The sequence below is a fragment of the Centruroides sculpturatus genome, unplaced genomic scaffold (assembly GCF_000671375.1).
Source record: "Centruroides sculpturatus isolate CEXI.00-Female unplaced genomic scaffold, Cexi_2.0 scaffold490, whole genome shotgun sequence".
NCBI classification, from domain to species: domain Eukaryota; kingdom Metazoa; phylum Arthropoda; class Arachnida; order Scorpiones; family Buthidae; genus Centruroides; species Centruroides sculpturatus.
The window spans coordinates 164,461-181,005 of NW_019384667.1; the positions used below are offsets into that span (position 1 = coordinate 164,461).

The 16,545-nt window shown below is 30.1% G+C and overlaps 1 protein-coding gene across 3 annotated transcripts in view; it reads left to right on the forward strand.

Annotated features, from left to right (window-relative positions):
* The window catches only part of LOC111626668 (importin subunit alpha-6-like), a 117,250-nt gene that overhangs the window by 47,342 nt on the left and 53,363 nt on the right, over nt 1–16,545 (forward strand). The window lies entirely within an intron of this gene.

Below are 16,545 nucleotides of genomic sequence, written 5' to 3' on the forward strand. Positions count from 1 at the left end.
GGGTTGTGCTTGAGCCTATGATGTGCTTGCTAAAAAGACCCTGTTAGTGTCTTCAGGGTAGAAAAAGCTAAAAAAAAAAAAAAAAACTATTAAAGTTTGAATGGGTTTGCAATTTAGAAGGAATTGGACCCATTTAGTAAGTTACATTGATCACAACTTTGCAATTGAGTTATTTTGATAATATAATAATAATTGTCAATAAGATTTAATTTTTTAGTGAATAAAATTGTGGAGAATCACTTAATCTCTGTTAAATGGCTGCAGAAAATACCAGCTGGTCATCAAAAATATCAGTTATTCTCTGAAATAAATCTGTAAAACATAATTTTTAAAATATATATATATAAACATGATCTCGTTCAATATCTCTACATATTCTCTATCACACATTTAACTATTTAATTGAAATTAAACACACAAATTGACGTAAGAAATGATAAAATGTTCTTCCGGTAATGAATGACTTTATTCCAAAGCATTTAATCTGTTATTTATTTGAAAGAAATTACTTATAATGGGATGTTATAACTTGTGATATGTAAAACACCTTTACTACTTGAGAGAATATTAATGTAACTTGAAGCATGAATCTGTTTTTTACTAATTTTTGTAATTATCACAAAATAACCATCAGAATGACATGAGCTATTCTGAAAATTGTCCAGTATTTTTTAGATATTAATATTGCTATTATTATTATTTGTGTACTATTATTATTTCTTACATAGCTTACATGGGGAGGCTCAGATTGGTTCCTTTAAACTTCAACAAGTTTGATATAACTTATAATACTACCCTGCCATAAATCAATAATAAAGCCACTCGACACAACTCTTAAGTATTCTCAAGAAAAACAAGTTAAAATTTTTCATATTTGTTATAACCAAGTCTCAAGAGTGTTTTTTCAGTGAGTGGCGTAGGGCATAAGGTCACTAACTACTGATCTCCGGATGATATTTGTGCAGGTTTGAACTTTACTTTTTTAAAAGTTTATTTTTTTATTCTTTTTAAAATTTATATTCAATTGGAACATACTTTTAACAAGAAAAATTATATATTAAAAATTTCAAACAATTTTTTGGTTGTACAAAGGATTTTTATTTTTACGTTGTATTTGTTGAAAATGCGTGTAAAAATAAAGGAATAACAACTTGATTAGATACATGTTTCCAGCCATCTTTATTAATCTGTCTTTTTTTGTACACTATTTAAAAGAAAAAGAATTGTAACATGACCTGAATTGATACACAAAGAATATATGACAAAAAGAAATGCCTGTGATAAAAATTACACATAATAGTAATGTTACAAGTGCAAACTGTGCACGGCAGCTTTGTATTTGTTGGAAGTGCAACCATTGCAACAGTATCGTATACTCCTGGTGATTCTGTAGTTTGGTAGTACGAGTGCTAGCTGTTAGATGTACAGTAATATGTCAGGACTCAGTTATAACGAATACAGAAAACTGTAGACTTGTTTTTCTCATGAATGTTTGAGAGTTGTGTCAAATGGTTTTATTATTGATTTATAGAAGGATAGTTTACAATATATATCAAACTTGTTAAAATCTGAGGTGGGACAATACTGAGCCTCCTGTTGTTTGTACTACTGTATTTGGAAATAACAAAGTTCTAGAATTAGATAAAAATAAATGCAAGTAAAATATATTTAAATAATTATTTAATAAGGAAATTGATCCAGAAATATGTAAGAAATCTTTTCAGTTTAACTTTAAGAGTGGAACAATTTTACTAATTATAACAGTGTTCTTTATTAAAAATTTAGTTTATTATTTAAAAATACATATTCTTTAAATAACAATTAAAAAATTTTAATTATAACTAAATAATGTACTGGTACATAATATTAATAGCATTATATGATAAATTAACCCTATGACGATCACGCATGAATAATTGTAGAATACTGTTTTCTATTATGTTAACTTCTGTTAAATTTATCTTTTAGTCATAACATTTTACCCGAGTTCAAATAAAGTTATATTTGTAATGTCATTTCTTCAAAAAAAGCTAACAGTTGGAATGCTATATTTCTTTGCAAACTGTTTTTTCTCTGATTGTGAAGTTTGATGTTAGTTCATTGAATATAAACTAATAGATTATATGAAGAATATTAATTTTTTAAAATAAATACTATAAATTTATTAACCATTTTTAATATTTTATTGACTTAAAAAACTTTCCTTACATGGTGGAGAAATGCAGATAAAATATGATATAAATTTGTGTTCATTATACATTGTCTTCAAAAAAAGAATGCTACCATTTTAAATTATTGTAATTATGTTACTTATTATACCAAGAATGTCTTAACATGTATTAAAACATTGGGAAAACTGTCCAAGTTTCATGCTGCCTGTTAAGATTTCTCAATACATGCACCTATTGTCTCACAGCTCAAGTCTAGCCGATACTTAGCTTCTTCCTATGCTTGTTATGGCATATCTGTCATCGCTCCTCCCACAGCAACTGCAATTCTGCAGTTCCTGCAGATTACTCGTGTTGCACAATGATCAATGATTCTGACTTTCTAGGATAATTTTTGCCTTTTTAAAACACAAAATGCTTCTCTATTGCGGTGTCACCATTTTCATTTACGGCGCTTCTTAGAAGAGGTAGATCACAAGATGTTTGATTGCAGGCGAGAAACGGACCTCGGGCAGTTACTATATCGATTGATGTACATCACAAATTTCTCAGGTAATAATCAGCACAATTAACTGAAGTAGCCTGTGTTTTATGTCACAAAATTAACACGTTTATATTTTTCAATTAATTAAATTATTTGTAAAATATAGATTCTGCTATTTATAAATAACAGTTTTAAGAAGAATTGTATAACAATTGTTATCTGGTAAGGTTTATAAAGGAAAGAGTTTTTCTGTTAGAAGAGTATTTTTACTTTTCCTAGATGATATGAATAATTTTTTCCCATTACATTAGGTAGAAAGGAAAATGTGGAAATAGTTTCATTTTAAAAAGTTTATAAATTGAAACTTGAACAAAAGCTTCACATTTGGAAAAAAGTAAAGAATGCAGCACAGAGAAGAAGTAAACTATATAAATATTCGGCAAAGTATAGTAAATTGATTGTATAATCTACACAACATTCAGTTTTTAACGACACAAAAAGTTTTTACTTTGTTTATTCTTTATTTTCTTATTAAAATTTAATAGAGTATTTTCAGAATTGTACTTATGACATTTTTTGTAAATAATAAAAGAAATATTAGTTTTTTTATTCAAATTAAAAAGCTATTTATAAACCTTAAAGGTAAACTTTGACAAAAAAAATATGTAAAATAGAACTAGTTTGCTATCTGCTTGCAGAAAGTTACTGATTTTAATGAAAAAATGTTATTGTGAAGATGAAGCCGAGTTTTATTTTATATATTACTTGATTTTTATCAGTTAATGCTGAAATTATCTTCTCAGAAGTATATATAAAATGATGAAAATACAAATTACGATAACTTACAAGAAAATAATAATAATAAAAGAAGAAAGTTTCAATAGTACAAAACAGAAATAACATTAAAAAATCAGTATTGTGCTAATTGTATTTATGTACTAATTTAAACCTGTATGAAACTGTAATAAATTCAAAATTTTATCCAATAATAAACGATATAAATCAGAAAATTGATAAAAATTTAAATACAGTAGAGAGTCGTTTATCCGAAAGTCGGTTATCCGAAAGAATTCCAGTTTGCAAATTTAAATTTTTGCTAGTGCTGTGGCGCTGCAATCTTTGACTATGTCTTGGGCTACTCAAATATTTTATGTTTTTGATACTAAATTAAGTTCTGAAGTATAATTTTTTATTGTTTTTATATTTTTCAATATATTTATTTTGTTTGTACAAAATAAAGAAATAATTTTTAACGATACAATAGTCACGATTATTATTTTAAAAAGTTTAAGTTAGGCTTAACATCAACAAAAATTCAACGCGAAGCGACACTCAACGGAGAAAAATTTCAGGATGAGATAGGTTAATATATTTTTTCGTACATAATCGGTTATCCGAACAACCCCAGTCCCCAATTGATTCGGATAAACAACGCTCTACTGTATTTCATTTTTATTTGAGTCATGAAACTGGAACCATTATGTATGTGTTTTTCATTCAGTTGTTTCTAATTGCATATCTGAAAAAAAAAAACATGCATTATTTGATAGTTCTCTTGACACTAAATGAATTTCACATTTGAATGGTTCTGGGATAAATCACTTCCCTGAAAATTTTCTGGGGTTTTTCCGACCCATCCAGATTTGTTTCTGGCTCTTCCACAGCGGTAGGTTGACAGTCAGTCACTTGGCCATTCGGTCAACTGACCTCATTAGTCACATGGAATAGAAGGGAAAGAATTCTGAATCTGAAAATGAGTTGGATGGACTTCTGAATGCAAATTTTTAAAATGAAATTATTTTCTAGTTTAATGGGATATTACAATGCAATATGTGGGCAATCTGCCAAGGGGTACTTCCTGGAGGAACTTTCTATGGAAAACTGCCCCTATTTAGGTGTTTTAAGAGAAATCTGGAAAGCTCCACAAGGCTATTCTGTCGTCGAGGCTCAAATATACAATTGACTACCAGTGTTTGGTGGTTTTATCCACTTGGCCACTGGTGGTGGGCACAGATTATTTTCTAAATTTCAAAACAAACATTAGAATTAATGAAAGAAGTAAGAGAAAAAAATTACGAGTACTAATACAGAAGACTATGAATTGCTTAATTTTAGTTACAAAAACATACAGCAATCATAAATGTGGCACGAGGAAACATACAAAATTAAAGCAAAATGTTCAAACATACACGACAAAATGCGAAAATGAACAGCTTGCCATCACTATGAATCATCCAGATCCCTTTTCAGAGACATGCCTAATAAACTACAGGAACACTTCTTCCCCATTAGTGGCCCTAAAAGACTGCTGTTTATCAGAAACGATTTTGTTGTATATATATAGAAATTACATTTTGTTACATGTGTGCATGCTGTAATGTCTTGTTCACATGACACACTTGTGATAGGATGGCACTTTACAAATTTACGTAAGACATAAGTTTTGGCTACTACATTTCACGGTGTTGATTTTACACAGGTTTTATGTTTGATGCATTAATTTTGGACACAGTATATGTAGAAATAATAATAAAAATATATAAAATAGAATAGATAACATTCTCAATAATGTAAAAAATTGTAATTTTGAAATAATAAATATAATTACAGAGTTAGTGAATGATATGTATAAATTTAACTGTCAGAATACTTAAAAAGAACAAAATTACTATATTCTTATCAAAGAAGAAATTGAATGTAGCAACAATAAATCTAATTTCTCTATGTATTGAAAATCTCACTTTAAAGCAATTTAAAGAAGATTGGGAAGTTAAACATTAGAATTTGCATTTATAACTAACAGAGATAAGATATGGAATTGCATGAAAATATTTAAGAATTGTAAGTAATCCTATAGGGGATTTTGAGATTACTTTAAACATAATAGATCAGGGAAAGATGATCAAAATACTGAAAAATATACTGTATCAGATGAGAGAGATCTGTTATAAAAACAAAGAAAAATTTTCAGAATAAACAATAAATTGGCAGAATGATTTGAGATAAATTGTGGCATTATGTGTGGCTATCTATGGTTTTAATCTTTCATTTTGTGTATAAGGATTGTTCAAATGAAACATAGACTGGACCATGTAATATGTATTGCATCAACGGTTACTTTAACAGGATTACAGTATATACATCAGAGTGACAAAACCACGGTAGGTAATTACCTCCCCATGTTCAGACATATGTCCCAATATGGTGTCTGCTTAGAAAGAGAGAGGCCGCTAGATGAACATTTAATTACAACTGTTTGGACTTTGCTCTCAGATCGGAATCTGCAACCTTTGAAACTTTTTAAAGATTTGAAAATGTGGAAGTCTTGAGGTGAAACATTGGGACTGTACGGTGGATTCTGCAGAATTTTTTGTCCAAAGTGATCTTTCTATGTGGAGTGTATATATATATATTTATACCACATTAATATTTGTATCTAAACATGGGAGATGACTTCCTACAGCAGCAGCTAATGTAACTTTGTCCCTATATCGTATACACTGTAATCCTGCTACAGTGATCAGAGTTGCTATATGTATTATATGGTCCTGTCTATATTTCATGTGAACAATTCTTCTACAAAAGAAATCATAACTGAATCCTTTGACAGCATAAATGGGAAATAAACAAGAAAAGAGATTAACTTATGAACTTAGAAAGGGTAATATGATACATTGACATCTCTGTTTTCACCTGAAGTAATTAAAGAGCTTTATGATTATATCAGAAGAAGACAGAATTTAATTAACTATTCTTAAATAAATTGTTTATATTTTCTTGCAAATCTCTTCTTTTGGTCATTTAACACGTACAAATTTTGTCATTGAAGTTGCTATTGACAAAGACAATTTAAATAAATCAGTAATTGCTGTAAAGATTTATGATGATACACAAAGTAAACATCTGTTTCTGAGAGTGCACATAGTAATGTCAACGATAAAAATATTTAATTTGTTTGAGTTTGTTATATTGAAAAAATTGAGATAATATTATATAAGTTATGCTATAAACCAAATTCCTTACAATGGGGCCTGTCTCAAAAATGTGGACAAAGCTAAGAATGGACAAGTTTGCGGTGGAAGAAAAATGCTTCAGTCAAGAAAGAACAGCCTTTGCTTAACAAGAAAATAAATGTATACTGAAGAAATGTTCTTACTGTATAAAATGGACATACAGTACATGTAGGTTTGAATTTACTTACCCAAACTGAGATTCTCTGAGAATGGAAAGATATAAATGAATATAAAAGAAATATTGAATGTGCCAGCTGAGATAGTTAAGATGTTGGTCTGTCGCAATTGAATTTGGGTGAGCAACTTTTGAATTTTTTGAAGGAGGTCTGTTTCAAATACATCGGGCCCCATCCCTTGCCACCGAACCACCCCATTGTGGGCCTGCCAAACCCACAATGGGCATGCTTAAAATGGTTTTCGTACTAACCACGCAGTAAAAAAAATGAAAAAAATATATATATATCTATTTAATGCAATCTTGTATAGTAAAATAGGATGTACTGTACTTTAAGTAATTGAGGTGCTTGGTGGAAAAATGGCATATTTCACATTAGAAAGAAAAAAAAGCATTTATTTTTTGATTCATTGGCAGTTTAATATGCAATGCTTTATTAATGTGAGTATACGACCTGTGGGCATGCAACCAAATTGTGAAAGTTTCTTAGAAGACAGATCGACAATGCACAAATCCAAATTTGTTAGTAACTTCTTTTTTTTGTAGTTTTGTGGGATATGCTGGTTTTTTCGCAAAGTCCCTCATTAGACAATAACATTTATAGGGAAAGATCATTGGGAAGAAAATTATCATCGGATGCAGGGAAAAAATTAGAATTACTGAACTAATCTGGGAAATTATAAGAATGTAAGTTAAATTCAAATTATCAGAAAAACATGAAATTGTATACAAAAATACAATGTTAAGACAGAGAGATTAATTAAACATGATCGTCAGAGGGTTATTTATTAAACTAATGATTATTTAAAATAATTTTAAGAAAAATTTTAAGCAATTTGGATTTTCAGGTGAATGCATAACTAAGGTATGAGAATGGGTAAACACAATAGATGGATGGAGACAAAATAGCATCTCCCCCTACATTCGTCTACTGTGTTCACCTGTTTTCTTGCTTTGAGACGACACGTTTCTTCAGTCTTCATGTTGTCAAGTCTTTCTAGGTCACTGAATAATCTTTTAAAAGTATAATCTTTAATTATATATAAACATCCCAAAGCCTGATGTATTAATACTAAATCAAACGATCACCGTAATTAATTCAGCAGTTTTTTGCTAGTATTAATTTTGATAAGAGATGGCACCTAACGCCTACCTCTAATACCAAATTACTTAATTTATAATTATTAATAGTAGCAAAAAATGCCTGATTAATTACGGAAATCAATTGGTTTAATAGTCTTTAATTTTATTTTATAACTCTAAAATACTTATATGTGAGAAATTGATGAATATGGCTTACTCACTTGTGATTTGTTACTGATTTGGTTTGATTTCCGAGGTGGTTAAGGCATTGGCGTACCTTCAGGGGAACCCAGATTGGATCTGGGCAGACAAAAACTCCAGAAAGTTTCTGTGGGTGTTCTGTCCTGTATATTTTGAGCCCGTCAAACTCAACCTAATCTTGGGTTCGGCCAAGCATAAATGGAACAGCTGTCCAGCTGTTCCATTTATGCTTGGCCGAATCCAAGATGGATATGGGGAAAAAAGTGTCCATGAGACAGAAAGAGTTAAACTGAATCAGTATTTGTTTTTTAATCGATACATGTATTCTTTGTTATAATTGTGTTCTTTGAAATGGAAAACAATACAAAAAAGTAAGCTATTGTTTTTCTTAAATATTTTCAGCACTAAGAAAAATTAGTTTAATTATCTTTCTTTCATAGTGGGAGTTGTGGGCTCAGTCCTGCTTCGAGCTGATTCTTTTCTTCCGGAACCTTCAAAATTAATTATTAAAATATTGATTTAATTATAATTATTAAATTTGTCAAGAGATGGTACCTGTACCTAATACCTACCTCTAGACCAAATTACTTAGCATTTAATTATTAATAGTAGCATTACTATAGCCAAATGTATTCCTGCAATGATTTGACATTAATCTTAAAGATCAACTTATTCAAAGTTTATATTTTTAGTTATTTTGTTTTTAAATCATGAACTTCTAAATTTTTCGTTCTGTATATAACTTATAGTATACAGTAGATTTGGCATGTAACGATTTTCATTTTACTTAAATGCAATAATACTAAGTAAAATTATACATAATTCAGCCTATATTAGTTATGCAAAACAATATAAAATATATGTTATACAATAACTGATTAGAAATATTTCAATCAATATATTTTTCTAATTATTTAAATCTGTTTTTATTTTATAAATTTTTTAAAATATATTTTTGTTGGATAAATGATATGTGATTAGATATACAGTAAAATCCTGCTTAACGCTGATATAACGATATAACGCAGTTTGCTCGAAACCTAAAAAAAAAGCTCAAAATTTATGCTTATTCAAATTATCGCGGCATTTCATTGATTATTTCCAAACACGAACCAATCAGCAAAAGGTGGCGATTCATCATAGCTCTGTACTTTCCTTAAATCTATGTATGTTTGGTGCAATTTTGGAAAAAATATAACATCGTGGATGCCATAGGAAATGTTGATTTTGCTTGGCAAGAATTAACTGATAAATGCATGAACAGAGTGTGGAAGAAGTTATGGCTGATGGTATCCATGAACTCTCAATTAGAAGATCCTATTGCTGTATTGTTAGGTTGACTAAATTCTCAACCTAATCGATACAGCAGGACTATGAGATGTAGACGAAGAGGATATTAAGGAGTTACTACAGGTTTGTGATGAGAGCCTTATCAACGGCAACCTTCAAGAACTGTCAGAACAAGGAATTCATGTAGAACTGGAAAATAGAGATTCTGAAAACAAAGAACCCAAAGAATTTCTCTACAGATTTCCTTAGTAAAAGTTTGGTAATGATAACCAAAATCGTTGATCAAATTGTAGTGAATTTGAAAGGAGTGCAAAAGCAAAATGAGGCATTTTGGATGCAATTTTCTGCTACCGACATTTGCTTCAGGAAAGAAAAAAGCGACAAATGTAACTACACAACTTTATCGCAAAAAACAAGAATTTCAGAAAGCCAAGACCTTCATCACAAAATACGAACCTTACATTTCTGTGTGCATATGCATATGTTTACATGCTATTTAACATGTATTATTATTCAAATTAATATAAAAATAACTTAAAATTAAAGTAAAATTTGTTTTTTTTTTTTTTTTTGTCACATGTTCCCTTTTCCCTGTTTACTCTGTGTTAAAATGACCTCGTTTAATGCTGTTTCATTTAGTGCTTTATTATCTAGGAACACACTATTTCATCTAGTTCCATCATATTTATCTAGGGACTGTTCCATAAGTCTGGAATAATAGGAGCTATTTTGACTTTGTTTATTCTTTTACAGATAAACCACGGTACCAAATAGAGAGGAATAAATTCAATTTTGTTGGTGTGAACCCAATCAGAAGTTGCCGTAGAGTTTAACAGACTATATCCATACTGCTACTTGTGATTGGTGGGAAGTCTGATTGGATATTGTTAAACTCTGGCAAAGTTTTGTTTACTACAACTTTCTACCAACAAAAATAACTTGGATTCATTCCTCCTTACTCAGTGCCAAGCTTTACCTGTAAAAGAACAAAGATCTCTATAAGCACTGTGGTTCTAGGCATATGAGTCATTTTGTGAATTATTAACATTTACAAAGACAACAGTTTCATATGTTCAAATCCATTCAACGTGAAAAATTGTTCCACATTGTCTTGATTATATAGGGTGTCTGAGAAGTTACTTATGTATTGTATTACATGCAAGACCTGTAAGTTGTATAATATACCATATATATTGCTTACAACTTACAGGTCTCATATGCAGTGCCATAAGTATAACTCTAAAGTTATTACATATTTCTCACTGTACAGTAATTGTTACAGAGTATAACTAAACAAGTAATACGACTATACAACTTACAAATCTTCTTTAAAAGAATATTAGGCTTTGTGATACCAATAATCTTTTAATAAAATTTAATATTTTTATTTAAGATTCTAAATTGTTTTAATTCATATATTGTGTTTTATATTAGTATGTAATAATATATAATTTTTGCAATACAAAACAACTATCAAAGTTTAAAATTCTTTGCTGTTAGTATATGAAATTGATGTATTGATATTTTTACATTGTTAGTTAGGTTACAAACACTAAAAAATAATCAAGGAAATAAAGCATTAATTTTTCAACGAAATTTCTATAAACATTTGGGCACTCTTTCCAATGTTCTACCAGCTGCTGTCACAGCATTGCTCTCAAATCTCTTCATTGCTTAAAAATATTTGTACCCGAGTGTTTTTTAAGGTTCCGAAAGGTATTAATTGTTCAGTACCAGATCCAGGCTACATGAACAGTTCTTTAAAAGAACATTAAAGACATAATTCTCTCCAACATTTATACATTTGTTCCATTGTTTTAGCAATTTCTTTAAGTCCAGAGCATAGAATTCTTTTGTGTCTCGGCTGCTTCCAATTTCATTTTAAATCTTGTCAATGAAACTCCCAACACTTAAGCTGCATTTATGCAGATGTGAAAAGAGGGAAAAAACCAGGTGAAAGAGAATATTTAGAATCAGAATTTGCACTCTTGATACCATGTATGCAGAAGAGTTCTTGTATGTTTTACATGAGAAATGCACGAGTTTCCCTCATCCTCAAAAGTTAAACCTGTCGTACTTTCTCGTGTATTTTTCTCTTCTCTTCTGAGTTGCACAGTTCTTTTGTTCATTAATCAACTTGGACCATCAGAGAGTAACATTTAAAATGAGTTACAATTTGTATATACTTGTTTGCATTTACATTTGTAAAATTTGAATACAAGAAAGAACTTTCAATGTAAAGACACTGTTTACCTCATCACCAACAATTTCTTATCCACTCTTATCCATGTATAGTAGCTCATTAACATGACTGTAGATCTGGTGTTTCTTTTGTGTACATAAGGCATCATACGAGTGTAAACTGAAATACTGACTGACGCACTGACTTCTGAACCAGATAGCCAAGGTTCAATTCCCTGGAGTAAGCAAACAAAATATTAATTGCTGTTCTGGCTCCTATTCTACTTTCATTGTAGTGAGTACAGTACACCTATCCTCTTTTTTGCATGGTTAATTTTGTGCAATTTTGAAATAATGCGGTCGACAAAAGAAAACTAACTAATCCTGTATTTATATGGTTAATTTTTTACAGGGAAAACCAGTTTATTTGAAAATTTCTAAATTTAGCTTTTTGTTAAATCAATAGTTAATTTTTCTTTTTTCAGTACTATATGTACAGTACACCAGAGAATGATACTGGTTTTTGTTGTCGTCAGTGTGAATGCAGCTTTAGTCATCATCTCTTGTTATTTCTATTGGAGTTGTGGATAATAATTGTGTGTTAAATCATGACACCCATATGCAAAATGTTGTCACTTTTGATTTTAATGTATTGTTTAAATAGCTTGTTGTAATAGAATTATATATCAAATAGTAATTTCCTGTATTGTGTTAGGAGTTTTTTGAAATTTCATAGTTGTATGTCACATAAGGGCAGTTATTGAAAAGTTTGTGCATTCTTTCACAAACTTTCATAGTATTTACTAAATTATTATGAGATAATCATTATTAGAATAATTGAAATAATTGTTACAATGAATATATATATTACAAAATTATGAATACTAAAACGCTACAAAAAGTTGAATAACACGTGTTAAAAGTTAACTAGAATACAAATAAACAAAATATATTTTAAACATTGAAAGCGCTTTTCCTAAATACTGCAATATGAAAATTAAATTATTTATTTACAATGCACAAAAGCAAGTTTTCTACATTGTCCATTTGGTGTTGAAGAAATTTCTCTTTTTAGTAACCAGAAATAGTCTACCATCACATTAATGTTCCATTATCCTTGATAGTATTGCTCCAATTCTTTAATGTCTTGATAGAATTTTTCTCTTCATTCCTTATTGATGTTACCAAGATTACTATGAAAAAATTTAAATGATTTTGTCGAAAATATAACTCGACACTCATTTGACATCTTAATTTTTCAAGCTTTTGAAGTGTGTGCACCACAATATATCTGTAAATTGAACTCTTCTCTTGCTTCTTTCCCTTTTTCTTTTTGATCTTACTCTTCTAGATCTAATGCATGTATGAATTCTGTCTATTTCTTACCATTGACCATTGATTTTCATGATTTCTGAGAAAACCTTTCGTGACCTCCTTTAAACGCTTTTCTTTCTTTGCTAGTCATGGTGTTCTCAAATTCAGAATTTATTCCGAGATTTTTTATTTGTGGCCCATCAAATACACCTTTGTTTAATTTGATTGCAGACAGAGAACAAAATGTATTATGTAAATATTTAAAATATTCAACATTGTTTGGGAAGAGCTTATATGAATTGTTTCGTTGTGTGTCCTATAAATTCCCAGTCATCGTGTGTGTCTGTCTTTCCTTAATCTCTAGAATGGCATTAGACAGACGAAAGACAAAACCAGTTATGGAAACATTAGGAGCAGAAGGTCCCGATTAAGTATATATGAACTTCTGATGCAAACTGGAAGTCGCATTATTTCAATTTAAAAATCTCCCCCTGTAAGGTGTTAGATAGATGATCAGCATGACTCTGTTGTTAAAGGAAAAGTATGATGTACAGGGGCAAACCACTACTAATTTGAGGCGGAGAGCATATTTTGAATTAAATTAAAAATTGCTGCTCAGCATTGGGACAATGTCACAATAAATAATTGTTTGTTTAATTTGTGAAGATGGTAGCAGAATTTTTTTTTGGTGTTACTAAAATGATGTGTCACATATTTTTCTCTCCAACTAAATGATTTTTTCTTTGTGGTTATTCTACTAGGTTCTAGTGTCGGTCTATAGTTCTGCTGTCCCATTTGCAGAGGAAAGAAGTAAATTGTGTAAATTGATACGTATATTAGTTAAAATAATGTGAGCAACTTGAATGTATATATTTCAATCACAAATCCTTTTTTTAAGTTTTTCAATAGTTTGAGGATTTCTTTTTAAATTTTTAAAGTAATGAAATTATTGAAGTGCCAACCTGGCATTGCTGTTTTGTTGATATAAGAGTTTAACATGTAACACATAATTAGGCAAAGTGAGCAATGAGACTGTTTTTCCTTTTTAAACAAATTGCTGGAGAATAGGTCTCATCTACTATAGGTCTTAGCTGTTGGTCCAACTTATGTGTTTTTGCAAATGTGAAGAACCTCAGAATGTTTGGGGAGAAAGTGAAGGCATGTTTCAGGCCAAGTTTTCTTGCTTATTTAGATTGCGCAAAAGAGTTTACTTTATTTTGGAGCTTGTTGACATAATCATGTTTAACTTGAATTCATTCGGTAGATTCAGTGTAGAGTTCCATGAGTTTTATATATATGTCTCACTTTAATAATATAACATTCCTACTTTTTGTTGGCTTTAATCAACATAATTTCCTTGAGCCACCTTTGGCTTTTTGTGATGTTATTCCATCTTTCTTTTATCTTCATCATCATCATATTCAAATTTCTTAAGATTAAATAGCATATACCATTGTATAGAATCTAATTATATGTCATTGTAGACATTCTTAGATTGCTCAAGAAGCTCAAGAGGCTATTAAAGCTCACATACGAAGCCACACTCATACCATCCAATCCAACATCATTATTTATAGTCTTTACAAACCAAGTATACACTTGCTGCTTTTTCATTATAGATACTAAACAAGAAATAAGATATATCAAGGAAATTGCTTTCAAACATCACTACAGTGCAAATTTTATCTTCACTGTAATTTGTGATAGAAAAGCTAAAAGCAATAGTGGCAACCAGATGAATAATAACAAAAATATCAGCTCACACAAACTAAAAGATAGTTATATACTTGTTGCCATACTATATTTACACTAGTAACTAATGGTAAAGATGAAATAAACCTACAAATTTCAAGTACTCTTAGGGTTTCATTCGTGAACACCAGATTTAACACTCACAGGCTCTGCAGGTAGATCATTAACTACCAGAATTAAAGAACACATCTACAACATCCATAAAGGAAAGTATATAACAGCATTGGCTTAATTTTCAAATGAGTTCGGATGTCCCCCCAATTAGAAGCAAAATTAATACAAAAAGTTTACAATGTTCAAAAACTCAGAACTGAACAGGCTGTTGCAATTTATGAGCAGGTGCAAACAGAGGAGTGTTAATAACAGGGACAAACTAAATCTGTCGCAAGCATTAATAACCTTAATTATTTTTACTCCTGTTCATACTGTTTTACATTTGTGTGTGTATACTGTCTACTTGAACCTTGTTTATTAATAGGACTTATTAAACTGATGTAGTTTCTGATTAGCAAATAGAGATCTTAGTCAAAACAGATTAACTTTATTTTCACCTGAAATAAAGATAATTCGTTTTAATATCTTCTATTTGCTAATCAGTAACTTCACCAGTTTAATAAGTTTTATTAATAAACAAGGTCCAAGTAGACAGTATATACACAGAAATATATTACTAATGGTTAGTAATATATTTCTGTGTATATACTGTCTACTTGGACCTTGTTTATACACAGAAATATATTACTAACCATTAGTAATATATTTCTGTGTATATACAGTACTAACATTCATTCTGTTAGTAACTAACCTTAAAATGAGTGTTAGGTTTTATTTTTTAAAAATAATATTGTAATTTTATTTCATATAACATAAAGTTTAGAATGATTCATATTTAAAAGGTTTTAAAAAAGATTTTATAACCCAAGGAGGGCCACTGAAGCAGCCAAAGATGTTTATCATCATCCATTAATCTAATGTCTTAAAAAGATCTGTGCTGGAAGTAGTATGTAAGAGTGTCTGTATGCGGTTATTATTTCCCTGTCAAAGAATTGCGAAGAATGTTTTACAATACCTTTTACACCCAAAATTTCTTATAAAATGTATGGAATTAAGGAGACTGTGGTCAAGTTTTTCCTGAAAATTGAAACTGCATACGTAATGGATACATTATAGTATGCATCCTCAGCTACAACTGATGCACCAGTGAATGGTTTAATAAGCTTTTTCTGAAATGTCTGCAACCTAACAAGATGGTGGAAGCAGAAGGCACTATATTGATGTTTGCAGACTCATTTTGTCAAAATAACTTAGGTTAATACAGACAAGTTGTAAAAATGGTGTTAGTATAAGGACCTTGAATAAGTTCTTGCTGTTTTCCAACAGATAGCGTTACCAGAACCACGTGTGTTTATTTTTAGATGGTGACGCATCTGTAAGGAAGTACAATAAGCGACCTTGAAATTCAGTATACGTCATTTCACTGAAGTGTAAACAACTTATTTTTTCATTGTGTTAAACATGTCTAGTTTCGTGCCAAAAAAAAGAGTATTTGCGGGGAATTTTATTGCACTATTTTATTCAAAAAAAAATCTGCAGCTGAAGCACACAGAATTCTTGTTGAGACTTACGGCGACCATGCTCTGTCGGAAACAACATGCAGAGATTGGTTTAGACGCTTCAAAAATAATGATTTTGATGTTGAAGATAAAGAACGATCTGGTGCACCAAAAAAGTTTGAAGACAAGGAATTAGAGGCATTACTTCATGAAGACTCATGTCAGACGCTAGCTGAACTTGCAGAATCATTAGGAGTTGATCACACAACAGTTTCGAAACGTTTAAAAGGATTAGGAATGATTCAAAAGCAAGGACATTGGGTGCCGTACG